General features: G+C 43.7%; 1 long non-coding RNA gene across 1 annotated transcript; it reads left to right on the plus strand.

The window, feature by feature from the left end:
* Window positions 1-269: 269 nt before the first annotated feature.
* On the plus strand, window positions 270-5,090 carry LOC308477381. Its single transcript, XR_013986523.1, has 2 exons — window positions 270-336; window positions 4,055-5,090. It is a non-coding gene; the product is annotated as an uncharacterized lncRNA (long non-coding RNA).
* The last annotated feature ends 6,443 nt before the right edge of the window (window positions 5,091-11,533 follow it).

Consider the following 11,533-nt stretch of genomic DNA (forward strand, 5'->3'; position numbering starts at 1 on the left):
ATTATTTACACAATGGGCTGCACATGATTGGCTAATTCTGGAATTCTACTGTAAGCCAATCAGGTTGTGGATTCACTTCTATCTGGAGCAGGATTGGGTGGTTCCTGCCAACCAATCATACTGCTGCATTGTTCTAGGACCAATCAGACTGCTGCATTCTGAATCCTATTGTTCTAGGACCAATCAGACTGCTGCCTTTTGGATCCTATTGTTCTAGGACCAATCAGACTGCTACAGTTTGGATCCTATTCAACTCAGTACATAACACCCTGTGTCCATGAAGCTTTAAGCATGGGGAAAGCAAGAGGCTACAGGTATTAAAAGTGTCTGTGTAAGGTAGGAAGCATCTGAGAAAAGGCATTAAAGATGGAAATACCAATGCAAATGTCAGACATCACGAAGGCACATAATCCTGTTAAACATGAAGCAATTGGTCACTAGGGGGACCTTTAGTATGTGATCTTCTATTACTTGCTGCAGAATTTCTTTCTTTCTTGACTCAAAGGCCTCTTTCCCTTAACATGCTGGGCAACCCTGAGCGTTTGAAAGATTGAGTGTGAAATTTAGATGAACATTAGCACAATAACAAAATGTTTAATGGAGGAGAAAGACTATAGTGGGGTTACTGAGGTCTGCAGAGGAGTGGGGTGGGGTGGGAGATGAAGTGGATGTCAGAGAAATGGAGGCTTTGGCTTGCAGAAAAGACAGCCACTCATATCAACAGGTCAACCCATGTAGTGTTCAAGGACCCTGTCTTGAAACTGTTTGAGCAATGTCATGGGCAGGGGGCTTCCAGCTACCCCACCTGCTGCCTTTGGAAGCCTGATAGGGGGACTGTGAGCAACATCATGAAAGAAGTCTTTCTGAGACCAAGGTGCGATTGTCCATCTCACTTCTTGTATTGGCCATTGCCCGGGAGGTTTAATGTAATCTTGTTATATCTATAGTGCTGAAATGTAATGGGGGGGGGGTATGTTGGTATATTTGCTATCATGTCGTTGTTTTATTATGTTATTATGAAAGTGTTCTTGTGGTGGCTTTTGAGATGTACTACAGTGGAACTTCGGTTGTCAAATGTAATCCATTCCAGAAGACCATTCAACTTCCAAAACGTTTGACAACCAAGGCACAATTGCTGGTCAGCAAAATCCATTGAAAAAATGGAGAAATGTGTCTCAGGAGCTGTTGGACTTCCAAAGCACATTCGAAAATGGTAGCATTCACTTCTGGGTTGTCGGCATTCTAAAGCCGAAGTGTTTGACTTCTGAAGCGTTTGACAACCGAGGTTCCACTGTATATTCCTGCTTTCTTTGTTGCAAGCCACCTGGAGCATGATTCTTTTTGTGGAATAGTGGTATACAAATAAAATAATGGTGGTGGTTGTGGTGATGATTAACAGAAATATTTTAGCACAACCTCTCCAGGATAACTCCAGGGTAGAGGATTAGTTGAGGCATTAGTATTTTATTTCAGCAACCCCTTTCTTTTTTTAATAGTGAAATGTTTTGTGTTGACCCTTAGACCTTTTTCTGTTGGCTATTTAGCAAACAGACATATTAGAAGGGGCCTCCTCTCTCACAAACTCGCACATACACACCAAGCAATTGTTTACTTCATGTTCATTCTCACTCGTTTTTAATCCTATGCAGCAAGCCCCAAAACATCAGTGAGCTCCTGACAGCTTTAATTGGTTCAGCCAACAATGTGACTAGCATCCTGCCTGAACAAACCATGAATGGCATGAAGAAGACAACAATAAGCAGGGCCTGCCCTACTGTTCAGCAGAGTGAGGCATTCGCCTCAGGCGGCAGATGCTGGGAGGCCACAGTGACAGCCCGCCCAGCATTTTCTCCTGAGCCTCCTAGCCATTCCCACCTTTTGGAGATCAGAGGTGTGTGCCGTACACCTTCTAAACTAGCCTGCTGACTGATATCCCATTGCCCAGTCAACTTCTGTACATTTAGGGTTGCCATATTTCAAAAAGTAAAAACCAGGACACCCCAAAACTTGTTGGGCACGATTTTTCAATTGATTTGATTGACAAAGCGCTGCCTTTAAGAAATCCTCCCCCAAACATCAGTTCCGCCTTTGAAATTCTGGTAAAGTCCAGGGAAATATGGTGGTCCGTGTATGTGTGTGTGTGTGTGTGTGTGTGTGTGAGAGAGAGAGAGAGAGAGAGAGAGAGAGAGAGAGAGAGAGTCTTTTCCTCTGCCTAAGGCAGCAAAACGTATTGGGACAGCCCTGATAGTAAACACAGTGGTGACCTGGTTAGATATTAATATTCTGCTAGGCCAGTTTTGAGAATGTGCACTCTTCCTCATTATGAAAATACATTAATGTCTTACTAGTCCAAACTGCTTGGAGGGGAGCATCCAAACTACTTAATGAGTCATGAATTCAAAAACAAACAAACAGGAGTTCTTTTTATCTAGGCTTGCATTGACATGGTGGGCCACTTGATGAATTTAGAGATTATGCAGGGGATTTCAGTTTGCCAGGGTTTGATCATGTGGATACTCTTATATTTTGCTTTCTCAGTATTGGACAAAAGTGTAAAAAGCAAGAAAATAAAAAAGTGTTCATAGAGGAAATAGTTTTGGAGTCAAGTGAGCCATTGGAAACGGGCCCTTTGAAGATGCAGCCCTTCAAATAAGGGTTTTTATTTATTTTATTTTTAAGTGGATTTGAAGATTCCACCATAATGTTGCAAGGTGATGTCAAACTGGCTAATTTCTAAAAGATAATAATACAGCTATTAGAGCTTGGAAACCATACTGTCTCACCAGTAAGCCTATGTAATCCCAGGTATGTTGTTTTTCTTCTGTTCAAGTTGAACCCTGACCACTTGGGCTGTTCATGAAAGGCTCGATAAATCTGGTATTGCTGCCTGCTTGGGTCTGAAAAACAGGGAGCTTGTCAAGCCCTTGGCAATTCAGAACACTTGACAGGTAAACAAGGCCATTTTGTATTGTTGCAAGTTTTTTCATGTGATGGGCTGGTACCTCTTTTTTGTACGGTAGGGTCTCCACAATCTGAATGCAGCCAGCTACATTCTGGCAGTCATCCAGAACCACTCCAAAACAACAGAGATATTCTTGCGGTCCTCCAGAACCATGGAGATATTCTGGTAGTCTTCCAGAGCTACTTCTTAGCACATTTCATCATCAAACTGCTAGAGATCTTCCAAAGCCAGCTGCTGTCACATGTTTGGTGTTCTCAGAAAACATGCAAACAAACATGTTTAGGGGGCCTGATCTTTCAAAAATGGTGGAAAAATGAGTGAAAGCTCTAGGCGGGTAGAGTCACTACTACATGGATGAACCTCAAGATCTTGTCTGCCATATAAAGGGCATTTTCAGTCTTCCCTGTTGTCCAGCAAAGTTTAAAGTACATTTTCTTGAAAACCGTAATACAATGATTTTTGTTCTTCTACATATTAAGTATGTAATTGATGCACCTGTAGAATTGACCATAAAATTAGGCAATTGGAAGTCATCCCCACTGAGTATTATTGATGGGCCAATTATAATGGGTCAGTTATACTGCAGCAGTTAGTTTCATAAAAGGGCAAGAGACACTCAGACAGGGAAAAAAGAAATAAAAGTTCGAAGTTGTGCAATGTGAAGAAGTACTCTGGGTCCTTTGGGACAGGGATCACATAAAGCTCTGCAAATGAAATTATACTTGGACGCATAACATTTATAGCTCTTATCCCAGTTACAGATAATGCAACTCAAGAGTAATTATATTGGAAGTAAATGACCTAAGACTAATTTTGTTAAAAAAGCAAGATCAGCATCAATATTTTGTTGCAGACTAGGAAGGGGGCGGGAATCAGTGCAAGGAACAGAAAGAGACTCGTGGATACAAAGGCTGAGCCAAAGCAAGGGGACAGTGACAAAGCATGGAAAAGTTGAAACCTTACCAGTTAGATTTTTTATTGTGGGGGGATGGATGATGAGCGTAGGTTTCTGTTCCCCCACAATTGATTGGTGGAATTTCAGCAGCAACCTCTCTTTTTTTTAACCCATATTATTGTATTTTCACAATCTAGATTTCTTTCTCGTTGGGCAACTCTGCACGGCCCATTGACATATCAGAGCCACGAGAAACCGCCGTTGCTTTTCTCGCTGCATCTATGGCTCTAGAATCAGTTGAAATTGGCTGTGTGTACTTCACGAGGGCTGAGGTGACTTCTGCGCATCAGAACAAGGCGACATGATTTCAGACAATTGGACTGTTGCGCTACGAGGATTCTAGGTCAGCTCTCATCAGGCACTGCCTGACCCCGGGTCTGTGTGAGGAGCTTAAACGTTTCAGAGGGATGACATGGAACGACGGCAGCTCAGCGAGCACAATGAAAAGCCTGCGGTCAAATCATGGCCCCAATTGAAGTCCATGGCAAAGCTCCCATTGACTTCCACCGGGTGAGATGTTCACCTCAAGGCGCCGGGGGTTAACTGCCGGCTGTACGTTGATTAGACCTTCTATGGTTGATTTCCTCAGCTTGCCTGGAGGGATGATTTATGGCAGCTAGGCTGCTGCTCTTCATCTGGGTCTCAATTAAATCACATCAGAGGGGCAAACACCTCCTTGCCTCCATCTTGGTCAGAGCAGTAAATTTCCATGGCTCACTAGCAGACCGATACAAAAGGATATTGTGGTAAGCTTAGACAGCGATGCCTGTCCTTTTTGAAGGTAGACTTGAAAAGACCAAAAATGATTGTCGTAATACATCATCGCTAAAGGTCTTTCCTCCCAAAGGATCCCCTGGTTTTCCTGTCCAACATCCTACATTTCTCTCCATTAGTGGGGTCGTTACTCCTTTTTAAAAAATAATTTTTATTTGATTTTTACAAGTGTAGAATACATATCCATCTTTAGAGATTTCTCTGAATCTCCTGACTTCCCACCATCCCCTCCATGGGTCCTTTTGTCAACCTTTTCAACTGCATATTATTTCATAATCCATGTTTTATATCTCTCCATGTTGTCCATGATAATTACTACATTACAAGTGTTATTAAAATCCTTCTAATGTTTTCATCTGCTTACAGTGATCTCCTAAATAAATTATAATTTTTCCCATTCTTTATTGAAGTTTTTGTCTTCTTGGTTCCTGAGCTTTCCAGTCAGTTTTGCCATTTTGGCGTACTCCAATAGCTTGATTTACCATTCCTCTCTGGTAGGGACTGTTTCTTCTTTCCATCTCTGGGCTCATAGCATCTGTGCAGCTGTTTCTGCATACATAGAAAGTCTTTTCTGCTCCTTTGGGGTCTCGGTACCTACAATTCTTAATAAAAAAAGCTTCTGGTTTTTTTAAATAAATGTTATTTTAAACATTTTTTCCATTCATTATATATCATTTCCCAAAATGCTTTTATTGCCTTACATGACCACCACATATGATAAAAGGTACCTTCTTTTTCTTTACATTTCCAGCAGGTATTTGTACTTGTTTTATACATTTTTGCTAGCTTACTATGAGTCAAATACCACCAGTACATCATTTTCATATAATTTTCTTTCAGCGTACAACAAGACATGTTCATTAATTTCAATGTGTACGTAAAACTTAGTTGAATACCACCCACCTTTCCCCAGAGGTGTAAATGGTGATTATTTACTTATTTAGAGGAAAGAAAAGGGATTTGTAGAAAATTGGGAGCTCAGAAAATAAATATAGATGTGTTTTAGTGCGGCTATTAAGGGGGAATTAAAAAAACATCAAGAAAGGAGGGATGGGAAGTCAAGAAGAAAATGTGTAACAAAAAAAGAGAGGTGTGTGATTGGAGTTATGCAATAATTTGGAAGATTTAATAAAAATCATTACAAAAAAGAGAGACTACATTAAGATGGAAGCTGAGCCCACTTACTATGCTTTTTGGCTCCAGGCACTGAAAATGAATCTTGTTCATATCTGCACACTCCTCCATTGTCTCCTGAGACAGACAGATGGCAACAACTAACCTACATAGCTCCATCCAAGGTTCTGTTTCTTGGTTATGATAGAGTATGATGGAAAGCTGGGAGCTCACCTTTTTCTTTTTTCTTCTGCAAGAGAGAGAGATTATATAGTTAAAGGGTTTAATTTGCCTCTTAAAGCACGAACAGTTTTGAGTTATTGGCTGGGATCTGAAGAACTAATCCCTTGCTCAAAAACGGCTTTGGGTAGATCCGTCACATGTTGCTTTTGAAGCTGAGTGAACTCTCCAAAGCCGCTTTTGATATACAGTGGTACCTCGGGTTACAAACACCTCGGGTTACAAACAGTTCGGGTTACAGACTCCGCTAACCCAAAAGTAGTACCTCGGGTGAAGAACTTTACCTCAGGATGAGAACAGAAATCGTGTGCCAGCGGCACGGTGGCAGCGGGAGGCCCCATTAGCTAAAGTGGTAGCTCAGGTTAAGAATGGTTTCAGGTTAAGAACAGACCGCCGGAACGAATTAAGTTCGTAACCAGAGGTACCACTGTGTAACATGTGGGTGACTGTTTTATAAGGGGAGATGTGTAAAAAACCCACCAGACCTGCCAGAGTCCCACAGTGCTGCTCAAGTAGCTTTTTGAATCCCAGCATCTGTGTATGTTCAGTACCAACAGCCACATAAGTCAAGGAACTGGCAGGGACTTCCAACGCTGAGAACATACACAGGGATCTGACTGAGACAACAGAAGCATTGTTTGTAACAAATCCTCAAAATTTCCATTTTCCAGTAGCTGGGAAAGCAGGAAATTCACATGTTGAAGGGGGTGGGGGGAAGAACAGCTCTGGCCAAGCTTTCCTTGTGTTTGAGGAAAGCAGAATTGACTGGCTGGGAGGGCAGGAAGGGTTGCCAGCAGTGAAGTCTGTTGCCCATTGGTGCTCATTGGGTTTGGTAGGATGGAAGGCAAGGAGCCTACCAGTAGGTGGAGCCAGAGCCAACTAATTCTGGTTTTGCCCCCATCCGCCTCCCTGACAGTTAATGGGCCAATATCCTATTCACCCTAACAGACAAGGCTCCATTAGTTGCCCACTTCCAACCCCAATAAAGCACTTGTGCCTTTGACAGTAGGTATTTGTGCTCAGGCGCAGACAGAATCGTAGCTCCAAAACTGCAGAGACGTTTTAATGCAATTACTGGCTGACCAAATGATTTAGCCCCTGTGAAGGCCGGGCAGGCTTTAATGCTCTCGCGTGCATTCAAATCAGTCACTTCCTGGCTGTAATTTTTGCTTGTTATCCCTTGGCACTGGCCAAGTCAATCAATTCTTACATTCAGAGCCCACCGCTGCCATTGCCGCTGCTGCTGCTGCTGCTGCAGGATACAAAATAATGAAGAAAAATAGGTGGGGCGTTGAAGGAGGTGAGCCTGACTGAAGACACTGTGATGTGGAATGAAAGTAAAAGCCAGATAAGTCGAAACCCCTCAGGGGTTTGCAACTTAGGATGGCACAGCAATGTTCAAATCTGGATTCACATCCAAATGTGTGTGTGTGTGTGTGTGTGTGTGTGTGGAGTTGGGGGAGGGTGGCAGTAGTTTTCTAACATTTACAGCAAATATGAAAAGAGGGTTATCAAGAGGTGTTCATTTAGACTACACTAGCCAGCAAGGCTATGGGCTCCATATATGAACTGCTTTTCTGTGGAAGCACTGAGAAAGTGTGATGTGGTAAAATATCAAATTTTAGCACCGCAGAATTTATGGGCAAGATCCATTGCAAGAAGCACTCAAGTTAATCCCAAGAGGAAAGTAAAACAGTGACATAGCGGGGGGGGGGCACGCAGGGATGGTTGCTGCGGGCACAAAATTTTAACACTCAGTGCTGCCTCAATACAGCTGCATGCTGGGATCTGTTGAAAAGGGTTTCTCCATGCAAACCAGGAAATGACCACTCCAGACAACAAAATGACTCTTCTTTTTTTATCTCTGAGGCTGTGAATTTTGGGGTGACGTGGACACTGTTAGGCAGTTGAATGCACATGTGTGCTCTGTTTCTTTCCTTCCCCCTTCATGTGGCCCTGGGCCCTGGCAACCCATGTTCTGCCACTGTAGTTAAGCACATGATAGGCAAGGCAATCCTAGTAGCAGACAGTGTGGTGCTCACCCAGCCTCTGGTCAGTCATGGCTCTGCTGTTTACCAGAAGGTTGAAGGGGAAGGTGTGGCAGTGGTGAGTTTGATGCACTGCAGACACTTGGATGAAGCCAATCCAGGACTCCCGCTGGTGTGTTTGCACTGCGCCAACCTTGCTGCAGCCTCACTCCCTCACCCTCCTTGTAAGCAGCAGCAATGCGACTGACTAGAGGTCAGGTGGGCACTGCTGTCCCACCATGTCATCCACCGCTGGGCAATCCCATTGTCCCATTATGCTGGCAGCTGCCAGTGTCACCAGAACAATAGCATAATGCAGTTGGGATCCTGGGCAGTTCCAGCAGCAAAGGTGGCAGCAGAATGGCACCGCTGCAAACCATGATGCAGCAAACCTTACAAACACTTTCCCAGCTTCCATGGCAATTGTCAGGAATGAGCCAGCTCCTAGTGGAACTTCACAGCCTGCTACAGAACAGAGAGGCTTAGATTTGATGCAGGCTGAGCAAAGAACACAGCAGTCAGTGGTGAATCCTCTGGACATTGGAATGCCGGTTGCCAAGGGAACAAATGAGAGTGGGCTGAAACACAGCCAAAGTTCTCAGGAAGCTCAAACAGCAGCAAACAGACACAGAGACAGTCTGTCAGAACAGGAAGAGGCTGGAGCTAATCCAATAAGTCTGAAGAGTCAGTGAATGGGAGGGATGCTAGATAGGAAGCAAAACAAGAGACGTAAGGGGCAATGGTTCAATATATTCTGTAGAAACCGGAAGGAATCTTCAGAAGGGTCATCTGGAGTGATAATGCCGGTGGCTGCGTTAGAGCCGTCCGGAGCTATATGTTTGTTTTTGCAATAAATCCTCCTTTTTAATTAACTAAGCTTACTGTGTTATCAAGCTGGGAACCTGGACTCCTGACAGCAATGCTGTTGGCTCCCACCGGTCATACTGTCCTGTGCTGAAAACATTCCCATATGGATACCTGATACTAGAGCTCCACTGGTGCAAAGAGTCAGTCAATATCCTATCCTTATTCAACCAGTCCACATGGAGAATAGATTTGCATGGCAAGTACTTCCTGTTGTCACCAATGAGGGTTAAAGGTGCTTAAAATTGCCTGGGTTGTGCCCTTTGTGACCAAAACTGGAATTGTGGAATTTGTGTTTATGAAACGCATCCTTTGCAGGAAACAACAACACACTACAAAATCCAAAATAGATAATTTAAAAGTTGGTAAATGGGTTGAATGTTTTGTGTGATTGTCATCGATTTATTTGTAGCTATTCAACAGACTTGTAGCAAAGTCACTGACCCCCAAATAAACACCAGGCTCAGACAGGAGCAGAGCCAGCCCAACATATTTTGCTGCCTGAAGCAAAAGAGAAGATGGAGCAATGCAACAATATTATCCACCACAGCTGGAATAATGGGGCAGCTTATGAAGTGCAGAACTGGCTAGCTAGCCCACCGGGGCAATAATAGGAACACTGTTGCCACATCACAGCCTCTGACACATGAGGCATTCTGCTTAATGGTCGCACTGGAGGGAGGAAGAGGCCTGAAATATACTCAGAGTCGCAAAGTGATTTCATGCTCTTTATTCAGCTCATAGTGGTGAGGAGGAATGAATGAATGTCCCCTCACAGTATCTGCTTTATATACATTATTTACACAATGGGCTGCACATGATTGGCTAATTCTGGAATTCTACTGTAAGCCAATCAGGTTGTGGATTCACTTCTATCTGGAGCAGGATTGGGTGGTTCCTGCCAACCAATCATACTGCTGCATTGTTCTAGGACCAATCAGACTGCTGCATTCTGAATCCTATTGTTCTAGGACCAATCAGACTGCTGCCTTTTGGATCCTATTGTTCTAGGACCAATCAGACTGCTACAGTTTGGATCCTATTCAACTCAGTACATAACAAGGCCACTTGGTTTTATACTGAGGAAGGTGCTTTTCAAGGGCTGCGGAGAGCAGCATCATTCAAAAGAGGAGCCTGAAGTATCAGTCACTTCTTTCAGAATGAGGAGAATAATGAAGAAAGAAGGGGAGGCAGATGGGGAAATGCCAGTATGAAGATTTATGCAACTCTAAGGTGATTAAGTAGCAATTATGAAAGCTGACTTGCAAATATTAGCATAAAATGTCCTTCCTGAAGTACTTAAATGCCTAAATGCACAAATCTCTTTGTGCATTCCACATTGGCCACAATATGTACACACATCTCAAATCCCAAATGTAAAATGTGGTCCCACTGCTGGTTTATAAGGACTGTCAGTCAGCCATATTTATCTATTGGTAAGCAGATCCCTGCTCCAGCCCATTTCATAAATAATTGGGAGTAGTCAGGTCGATTTCCTGCATCCCCTCTAAATGTCGGGAAAGCAAATCTGGACGCCATATTAGTGACGACATCATTCTTGCACATCAGAGCTTGGAAGCCACGACCTTTCCTAGGCCTTAATGCCAATGTGGCTCCCTCCTTATTGCCCCATTGTGTTCCTTCTGTTTTCATGGATAGCCTGGGTACTCTTGGCTCCATGTATCCTTTGGAAGGACCTCTAAAGCCACAGCTTCCCACTTCAGATGTCATGGGAAATGGCAGTATAAGAAATGGATTGTTATTATTTTTGCTGAAGCTGGATGCATGAGGAGAGGACAGGAGGGGTGAAGAGGAAACATGCAGGAATTGAGCTTGTTCCCAATGCAATAGAACAGGGTTTACTGTACTGAAATGGTTACATTTGGATTGGGCCTAGGACCGCCATAAATTCTTGCTGCTTTTGCCACAGGTTGTGCCACCCATGCAGCAAGTATTCTGCTACTATTTTGATGTCATTGCAATTGATGAGATGGATATTCCCCAACAGAAAAGCAGGGGAAATCCCACTGTAACGACAGCCATGCAAGCCCTCTGTTCACCACCTGCCTATGCACACCTGTAAGATCAAGATGTTAGGTGATGATTCTAACCACACTTATCTGGAAGCAAGTTCTGTTGCAATCTCTGTACAATTCAATGCTGTTCAATGTGCTGGTTCCCGTAACCAAAGTCCTTGAAGTGGCAGGGTTACTGGAAAGGATTCTCGTGGTTCATCTCTTCAGGGAGCTGAGTGGGGGGAGCTAGTAGCTCTCTCTTCCTTCCCTCGCTGAGCATTCAACAAGGAACAAAAATGAGTGGGGATGGGGAGCAGCTTCTTCCTGCTGGGCTGTACTGTGGGGAGTTGCAGTCAAACTAATCGGATCCATTGCTTGTTTGACCTACTCACGATGTGGCACATCCCAAAGCAGAAAGTGTGGGATCTGGCAGAAGCAAACCTGTTTGGAGGCTGGAATATGAATGGTCCAAGAATACTACCTTTCCCAGGGCTCAGACTTTCTCTGAAGAGGTTGTGCATGTTTGTGGGGGGGGGGGCAGATGACTCTCTCCTTCCTCGCTATGTTCCGAGAACCCATGAGG

The sequence above is a fragment of the Podarcis pityusensis genome (assembly GCF_964106645.2).
Source record: "Podarcis pityusensis genome assembly, chromosome: 5".
Lineage (NCBI taxonomy): Eukaryota > Metazoa > Chordata > Lepidosauria > Squamata > Lacertidae > Podarcis > Podarcis pityusensis.